Below are 9,279 nucleotides of genomic sequence, written 5' to 3' on the forward strand. Positions count from 1 at the left end.
TCCCATCCTAAGCCAACTCAAGACCACAAGGTAAGTATATGCATCACAGTCATGTGAATGAGAAGTTCTTGCTGATGTACATACTGTTTGCAAGAAGGACTCATGAGCATGAAGGTACATTTCTCACATTCACATCATTTGCTCTAGTGCATATAGCCAAGGTACATGTAACACATTGCTTACTCTGTCATGTTTACGCATTCACATGCTCCTATATTCAATATTCACATGATTGCATACATGTAGGGGGAGCCTATGCATGTTACATGTCTTTCCAAAGCTTTACTTGCTATTCTCTATATCTTTATCTAAAGCTTCGATGTATGTTGTCATCAATTACCAAAAAGGGGGAGATTGAAAGCACAAGTGCTCCCTGGGTGGTTTTGGTAATTAATGTCAACATATCTCTTGTTGTACTAACACTTTTACCTAGTATGTCTCAGATAAGTTCTACAATGGAGTGGCATGGACTAGAGGATGTGGAACCCCTTCAAGATGCTAAGGACAAAGGATTGGCTCAAGCTTCAAGATCAAGACTCTACATTTTCTATTTTAGTGATCCAAGGTCACATTGAGTCTATAGGAAAAGCCAATACTATCAAGAGGGGATGAGGTGTTGCTTAATGGCTTGCTTGCTCAAAGTGCTTAGTGATATGCTCCAAAACCCTCAACTACCTTCCCACATCCACATATGACCTAAACCAAAAGTCAAACTCGGCCCCACCGACTCTATCTATCCGGCACCATCGAGTTTCAGATGTCATAGCCACTGCCACAAACCCTAGCAAATCCGTTTCACCGATAGGGATCTCGGTCTCACCGAGATGGAATTGTAATCTCTTTGTGTATGTCCATTGCCAAAATCGGTCTCACCGAGTTTGAGCAATTGGTACTACCGAGATTACAATGCAAACTCTCTAGTTAGCTTATTACCAAAATCGGTCCCACCGAGTTTGTGTAATCGGTCTCACCGAGTTTGCCTGACCAACTCTCTGGTTAGCTTATTACCAAAATCGGTCCCACCGAGTTTGTGTAATCGGTCACATCGAGATTACGTTATGCCCTAACCCTAACCATATCGGTCCTACCGAGTTGCATCTCAGTCCCACCGAAAACCCTAACGGTCACTAGGTTTACTAAATCGGTCCGACTGAGTTTTTCCCTTCGGTCTCACCGAGATTGGTAAATTGAGTGTAACGGTTAGATTTTGTGTGGAGGCTATATATATCCCTCCACCCACTGTTCATTCGTGGAGAGAGCCATCAGAACATACCTACACTTCTAATACACATTTTCTGAGAGAGAACCACCTACACTTGTGTTGAGGTCAAGATATTCCACTCCAACCATATGAATCTTGATCTCTAGCCTTCCCCAAGTTGCTTTCCACTCAAATCTTCTTTCCACCAAATCAAAATCCTGTGAGAGAGAGTTGAGTGTTGGGGAGACTATCATTTGAAGCACAAGAGCAAGGAGTTCATCATCGACACACCATTTGTTACTTCTTGGAGAGTGGTGTCTCCTAGATTGGCTAGCTGTCACTTGGGAGCCTCCAACAAGATTGTGGACTTGAACCAAGGAGTTTGTAAGGGCAAGGAGATCGCCTACTTCGTGAAGATCTACCAGTAGTGAGGCAAGTCCTTCGTGGGCGACGGCCATGATGGAATAGAGAAGGTTGCTTCTTCGTGGACCCTTCGTGGGTGGAGCCCTCCGTGGACTCACGCAACCGTTACCCTCCGTGGGTTGAAGTCTCCATCAACATGGATGTACGATAGCACCACCTATCGGAACAAGGACAAAAACCTCCGTGTCTCCAATTGCGTTTGAATACTCCAAACCCTTCTCTTTACATTCTTGCAAGTTGCATGCTTTAGTTTCCGCTGCCCATATACTCATTGCATGCTTGCTTGATATGTATTGTGTTTGTTAAACTTGTGCTTAAACTCCACTTAAACTTGAGAATATTAAAAACTGCAACTTTTGGCACTTAGTGTCTAATCACCCCCCCCTCTAGTCACCTCTTCTCGATCCTTTCAGCTTTCATTGAGAGTTCCACTGTGCCGTCGCCGTAAGGAAGGATGCCTCGTCTCGTTGTTAAAAACAACATTACCGCCGGGGGAGCCCTGGCTGCCGACCAAACTCTCCGGCTTGGCAGTTTCATCATGACCGCCAGCTCGGTCGCTGCACTGACGATGACCTCTCGGGTCATCAAAAACAGCCTCCACGTCGGCTCGGAATTCGCCGAGAAGATGGATCCAATGGAGCTCTGTTCCCAAAACGAGCTCTTGGATCGTATCGCCGCCTTGGGAGTCGCTACAGACTATGATCGGATTGGGCTTAAGCCCGATCAAAGGGAGATTAACTCTCCACCGGTTACCCATCATATTGCGGTGGTGGAGGAACAATGCGGCAATTATTCCTCTATCTTGAGGACTAACTATGTCTGGATTCCTGAGCTCTCCGAGACGGATACCCGTTTACGGGAGGACATCACCCAAGCCCTGAACCTAGAGTCAGGCAGCGGGCTAGACGTATCGGGCAACACTCCGGAATCCGAACTTCCAGGATTGGAAACTCCTCGGCCCCAAATCCACCCACCCACCAGACATAAACAATCATTCCCACATCAGGCAAGATCCCCATGAAACAGTACATCATTATTGGGCCAAATTCCTCCTTGTGATGAACAAGGTTAAGGACTGTCGCGAGGAAGACGCAGTCTCATTTTTCTGCAATAATTGCATGGACAAGGGAATCCTTAACGCCTTATGTCACCGTGACATATCACGCTTCGCTGACTTGGCGTCCATAGTACGAAAGTACTATGCGATGGAAAGTGCCTGGAAAACCGCAACGAAATTTTGGGATAACCCGGCTCGGAATATACACCCAGTCCGAAGTAAAAGGGTGCACTATCATAAGACACCTGAGTTAGTTACAAAGAAACAAAAACCCTCTACAGGGCATGGAACCGTATTGGAGGGATGTCTTAACGGACCCTGCAAAATTCATAGTACTGCGGATACCATACCAACACACAGCTTTAGAGCATGTTGGATACTACGGCAGGTGGCCAAAAGTGGTGAGGATCTTTTCTTCCCAAATGCCATAGAGCACCATCCCGAGGATAACAATATGGTATTCACAGTCTTTGAAACCTTCGCATCAAATAATAGGCACAAGCGAACACTCCGTAGCCTCGCCGAAATCTGCCACATGGCAGCAATGAATCCATGGAGTGACACGGCTATTACCTTCAATGCCAGTGACGCACCTAAATTCCAAACAGCCCGAGCACCAGGTGCGCTGGTCCTCAGTCCTATTGTGGACGGCTTTTGACTCACCAAAGTACTCATGGACGGCGGCAGTGGATTGAACCTCATCTATGAGGAAACTCTTCAAAAGGGAAATAGACTGGAACCGCACTGAGCAAGGCAACACAACCTTCAGAGGAATCATCCCCAGTCAGGAAGCACGCTGTGCTGGGAAAATCACACTAGATGTGGTATTCGGCACGCTGGAGAACTATAGGTCTGAAGAAATTACATTCCAAGTGGCCCCGTTCAGTAGTGGATACCACGCCCTTTTAGGACGGGAGGCGTTCACGATCTTCCAAACCATACCCCATTATGGGTACATGAAGCTCAAAATGCCCGGGCCCAACGGAATCATCACTCTCGCTAGTGATCCGGACATAGCACTCCGCGCCGCAAACAAAACAGCCGCATTGGCCCTCGAGGCATTATCCGAAGCCCTTTCGGTCGAGGAATTAGCCGCGCTACGCTCCACAGTGGACAGGGACGACGTGATACTTGACAAGAGATCCAAGTCCACCTCTTTTAAACAAGCAGATGAAATAGTCAAATTCCAAGTCCACCCAACGGACCCTACAAAAACAGCCTCCATCGGGGCACAGTTAAACCCCGCCGTGGACGCCGCACTACGGGAGTTCCTGCGCGAGAATTGGGACATATTCGCCTGGCACCCCTCAGAGATGCCAAGAATCCCACGCAGGCTGGCCGAGCACAGCCTCAATATTCTAAAGGGATTCAATCTGGTCACAGACTCTTCGGCGTTTCTCTGAACCTAAGAGACAAGCTATGGGAGAGGAACTAGCCAAGTTATTGGAGGCCAGATTCATTAGAGAAATAAAACACCCGGACTGGCTAGCAAACCTGGTGATGGTACCAAAGAAGGACAAATCCTGGCGCCTATGTATCGATTTCAAGGACCTCAACAAGGCTTGCCCAAAGGATCCCTTCCCCGTCCCCCGCATTGATCAAATTATCGATGCTACCGCAGGACACGAGTCATTGTGTTTCCACGATGCATACTCCGGCTACCACCAAATCAAGATGGCGGAGTCCGACCAAGACGCAACGAGATTTATCACACCATACGACCCCTTATGTTTCAACACAATGCCTTTTGGGCTCAAAAACGCCGACGCAACATATCAGCATGCGATTCAGACATGTTTAGAGAAACAGATCGGCAAAACAGCAGAGGCATACGTAGACGATGTGGTCGTTAAAACCAAACACGTCGACTCTGTAATAGACGACTTGAGGCTCACATTTGACAACCTTCGTACATACGACATCAAGCTCAATCCGGCAAAATGCGTTTTCGGCGTACCAGCCGGAAAGCTCCTGGGCGTCATTGTCTCCAGTAGAGGAATTGAAGCTAATCCGGCCAAAATCCAAGCTCTGTCACAGTTGGCTATACCAACGGACCTCAAACAAACCCAGAAACTAACTGGATGTGTGGCGGCTCTAAGCCGCTTTATCTCTCGCTTAGGAGAAAAGGCATTACCCCTTTATCGCCTCTTTCGGCGCACCGAACACTTGAGTGGACGGATGCTGCCATATCCGGATTGGAAGAAATAAAAGCCATACTGGCAACCAACCCAATCCTGGCCGCGCCAAACATCGGCGAACCAATGCTGTCGTACATTGCGGTAACTCATCAGGTTGTAAGCACAGTGCTCATCGTCGAACGAGAAGCGGACGGACATAAATTCCCTCTTCAAAAGCCGATATATTACGTATCCACTGTCCTCACTCCATGCAAATCACGGTACCCACATTATCAAAAGATAGCCTATGCAGTATTCATGGCATCCCGGAAGCTGCGACACTACTTTCAAGAGTGTTCGATTATAGTAGCCTCAGAAGTGCCACTTAATGATATTATAAACAACCGCGACGCCACGGGCCGGATTGCCAAATGGGCCATTGAGCTCCTCCTGTTCGACATAACATACAAACCTCGGCGATCCATTAAATCGCAAGTATTGGCCGACTTTGTCGCCGAATGGACGGAAGCCGAACTCCCTAAAGAGTACTGCGCATACTCCAATTGGATCATGCACTTCGACGGCTCCAAAATGTTGGCTGGTCTGGGGGCTGGCGTCGTCCTGACGTCCCCAACTGGAGATATAGTTCAATACGTACTCCAAATATTGTATACAGACTCCAACAACACTGCCGAATACGAAGCCCTGTTACATGGTCTTCGGATGGCAGTTTCCATGGGCATTCAACGCCTGGAGGTGCGTGGGGATTCGAACCTTGCAATATCCCAAATAAATCGAGACTTCGATGCCAAGGATCTGAAGATGGCGGCCTATCGAAACGCCGTCCTAAAGATGTCAGCTCGGTTCGAGGGGCTCGAATTTCACCATGTGGCTCGAGAAAACAATCAGGCGGCAGATATCCTCGTCCGCATCGGCGCAAAACGCGTTGCGGTCCCCCCCCCCCAACATCTTTTTGGAGAGGTTGTTTAAGCCATCCGTGGTATGGGAAGGGGACACTGGTAAGAATAGTCTGGACCCGGCCAAAATGCCCGATACCGAATACTATGACATAATCGGAAGCTCTGCCACCGAAATAACACCTTCAACCCACGTAATAAAGGCCATCATTGCCCCATGGACAGAACCATTCCTGTCCTACCTAACTAGGCAGGAACTTCCCGAGGACCAAAATGAGGCACACTGCATAGTGTGGCGATCTAAAGCCTACAGGGTCCACGAGGGAGGGCTGTATAAAAAAAGAACTACCGGAGTCCTTCAAAGGTGCATCTCCGAAGAGGAAGGGCGGAAGATTTTGGCAGAAATTCACGCCAGACTCGGCGGCCACCACGCCGCAGCCCGGGCCCTTGTATGCAAGGCCTTCCGTACAGGGTTTTATTGGCCGACAGCCCGGGCAGACACACAGGACTTGGTCGAACGCTACGTCGGTTGCCAGCTTTTTGCACACCAAAGCCACATGCCACCCACTGCCCTCCAAACAATCCCCATTACCTGGCCCTTCGCGGTCTGGGGGCTTGACATGGTTGGACCCCTTAAAGTGGGAACCCATAACAAAAAAATACTTACTGGTCATGGTGGATAAATTCACCAAATGGATAGAAGCCAAACCTGTTAAAACAGCTGAATCCAGACCGGTGATAGACTTCATATCCGGGGTTGTACACCGTTATGGCATCCCCCACAGCATCATCACTGACAACGGCATGAACTTCACGGCCAACGAGGTAAAACTCTGGTGCAGCAACATGGGCATCAAGCTCGATTATGCTTCCGTCTATCACCCACAAACCAACGGCCAAGTTGAGCGAGCAAATGGTCTTATCATGAGCGGCATTAGACCTAGATTATTGCGGTCCTTAAAGGAGTCTAACACGCACTGGGTAGAGGAGCTCGACTCCGTACTCTGGGGGCTGCGGACCACGCCGAATCGTACTACCGGATATACACCCTTCTTTATGGTGTAAGGTGCAGAGGCAGTTCTGCCCTGCGACATAATTCATGACTCACCTCAAGTGCGCATGTACGAAGAAAGAGAAGCCGAGCTCGATCGGCATGATAGTCTGGACACCCTGGAGGAGTAGCGCGACGTGGCAAAAGCCCGTTCCGCCTTCTATCAGCAACAGGCTCACAGATACCAAAGCAGAGAAGTATGGGACAAAACTTATAACGTTGGCGAGTTAGTTCTACGCCTGCCGGAGAAGAAAAAGACCAAGCTCGAGCCCAAATGGGAAGGTCCCTTCATTATAGACCAAGTTCTGACCGGTGGAGTGTACCGTCTGCGGGATGCATCGAATAATCGACTTGAGCCGAACCCATGGAACGCAGCCAGGCTCCGAGGATTCTACGCCTAGCGCTGGACTCTATGTTCGTCCCCTTCCTCTGTCCATTTTTTGCATATACATTATCTGTTTGTTTTCTCTTTCTTTCTTTTATTCTTTCTCAAGGCCTTCAAGGGCCAACTTGTGCCTCTCTTGCACACTGTAGACGTGCTAACAGCGCTCATTATACTTGGGGGCTTCTTACACATAAGCTTAATTATCTATCTGGGCTTCATGCCCCGCACATGTGTTATTCTTTAGCATGTACCTTTTCTTCGCCATTATATGCATCGATATGACTTAAGTTTTGGCCAAGCTAGGTTACCTGGCCCTTGTATTTATGCCCTACATTCCCGTTAATTCAGCTAGGGCATAAAGGGAGCACCTCTGCGATTGTTACTGCCGGGTCAGCCGGATGTGTACCTCAGACTGGGTGAAGCTGAAAGCTAGTGTTCTTAAGGGAATATTCGGTCGGCGAACAAAAGATGATTTTTATTTATTTTCCATATATGACCCCAGATGTTTTTGCCTGTGTCTCCGCTCGCAGTCCGGACATGCACTTTAGGGCATGCATACCTAGGGAAAGGAACCCCTAACGGAACTATTCTCCCTGGATGATGTTTCTTACTACCCATGTAATATAACATAACTAGTTGGATACTTGTCTGTTCAAGCACTAATGACCCCTACGCCTGGTCTCCACGCATACCCCGGTTCTTATATAACTGAGCGGGTATTCGGATACACTCCGGACTATCGAGTCCAGAGGTTGAAGCGAAAAGGTCTGCCATGAAAAATGATCTACAATTCGGCTAGAAGGCATTATACAATTCACTTTAATTACATAGTCATGTAGACTTACTAAATTCCTCTTCTATACCATCCAACAGGCGGGCTAGCCTACAATCCTGTTGGGAATACTTTGCGGCTAATTCTACTTGCCCATAGACTAAGCTAACGGGGATCTCTTTCCCATCGGGCCTCACAGGTCCGACCTCGGCCATGTGGTTTGGGTCAGCCTTGGTATACCGCGTCTTCACCATGGCCCAGGCTTCCCTGGCACCTTGACGGCAGGCTGATATCTTCCATAATCGGAAGCGCCGCCGTGCTTCCTTGAGCTTCTCCGCAAGCTCTCCAATGCCTTCTGGCAGGGAGACGGATGGCCACAAGGCCTGGGCAATACCTTGCATCACCTGCCGAACTTGTTCGTGCAGTTGTGAGAGCTCGGATAGAAGATCACCCGCAGACCCGGGCATCTCCTCCGTGGGATGACCCGTCAGCATACCTACAGACATAACTCTGTTAGTCAGCTTCTCCGGCGAGCCCTTTTTAAGGGTTCGTTAACCACTTACTGAAAATGCCGCGTCGAAGCCGCTTATTCTCCTTCTCGGAGTCCGCAAGGTGGGCTCGAACATCTTTCAGTTCCACGCTCAGCTTGGTATTGGCATCTTGGAGATTGTTTTTCTCCCGCTTGACCTCAGTCAGCACGCATTCGCCAGCCTTTAGCTGGTGTACGACATGCTGGTCCTATGGATTCTCTCTGGATTCATCTACAATATCTATTGTTAGATCTGCAGCCATGCCACACACTATATGGTACATATCATTCTTTGAAACAAATGTTACCAGCTGGGGACTTTTTGTGTTCCTTCAATGTGGCAATGGCGGCCCGAAGTTGGGTCTTGCATTCCTCCAGCTCCTGTGACAGTCGAGTATTCTTCTTTGTGAGAACCTGCACAATAGATGATCCTTAAATCAGTTCTGCTAACTGTTTCAAGTCTCAGGGGCTACTGGTACATATAATCATCAAATTTTCTTACCCATACATCCCTTACATACTGGTCCGTGGCTCTGGCTAGACCATTTTGAGTAGCACAGAGGTACGCGTCTCCAGAATTGAAGGCATCAAATGCCTCCGGTGAGAAGCAAGCGTCACAGAGTACGGCCCAGCGACGCCTATGATTCATGGCGTTCTCCACTTCTGAATTTGTAGTGGATAGTCTATCCGCATCCTCTGTAGGGGGAGTATCCGCCCCATGTCGTCTTCCGCCTCTATGTCCGGTCCTGGAGCCCGACTGGTGGAAGCATGATCGGCAGCCTCACCGGACATAATCCGGCGATCATTTTTTCTGTTAAAGAAACATG

The sequence above is a fragment of the Triticum urartu genome, chromosome 4A (assembly GCF_056163025.1).
Source record: "Triticum urartu cultivar PI428250 chromosome 4A, HENAU_Tu73, whole genome shotgun sequence".
Taxonomy (NCBI): Eukaryota; Viridiplantae; Streptophyta; class Magnoliopsida; order Poales; family Poaceae; genus Triticum; species Triticum urartu.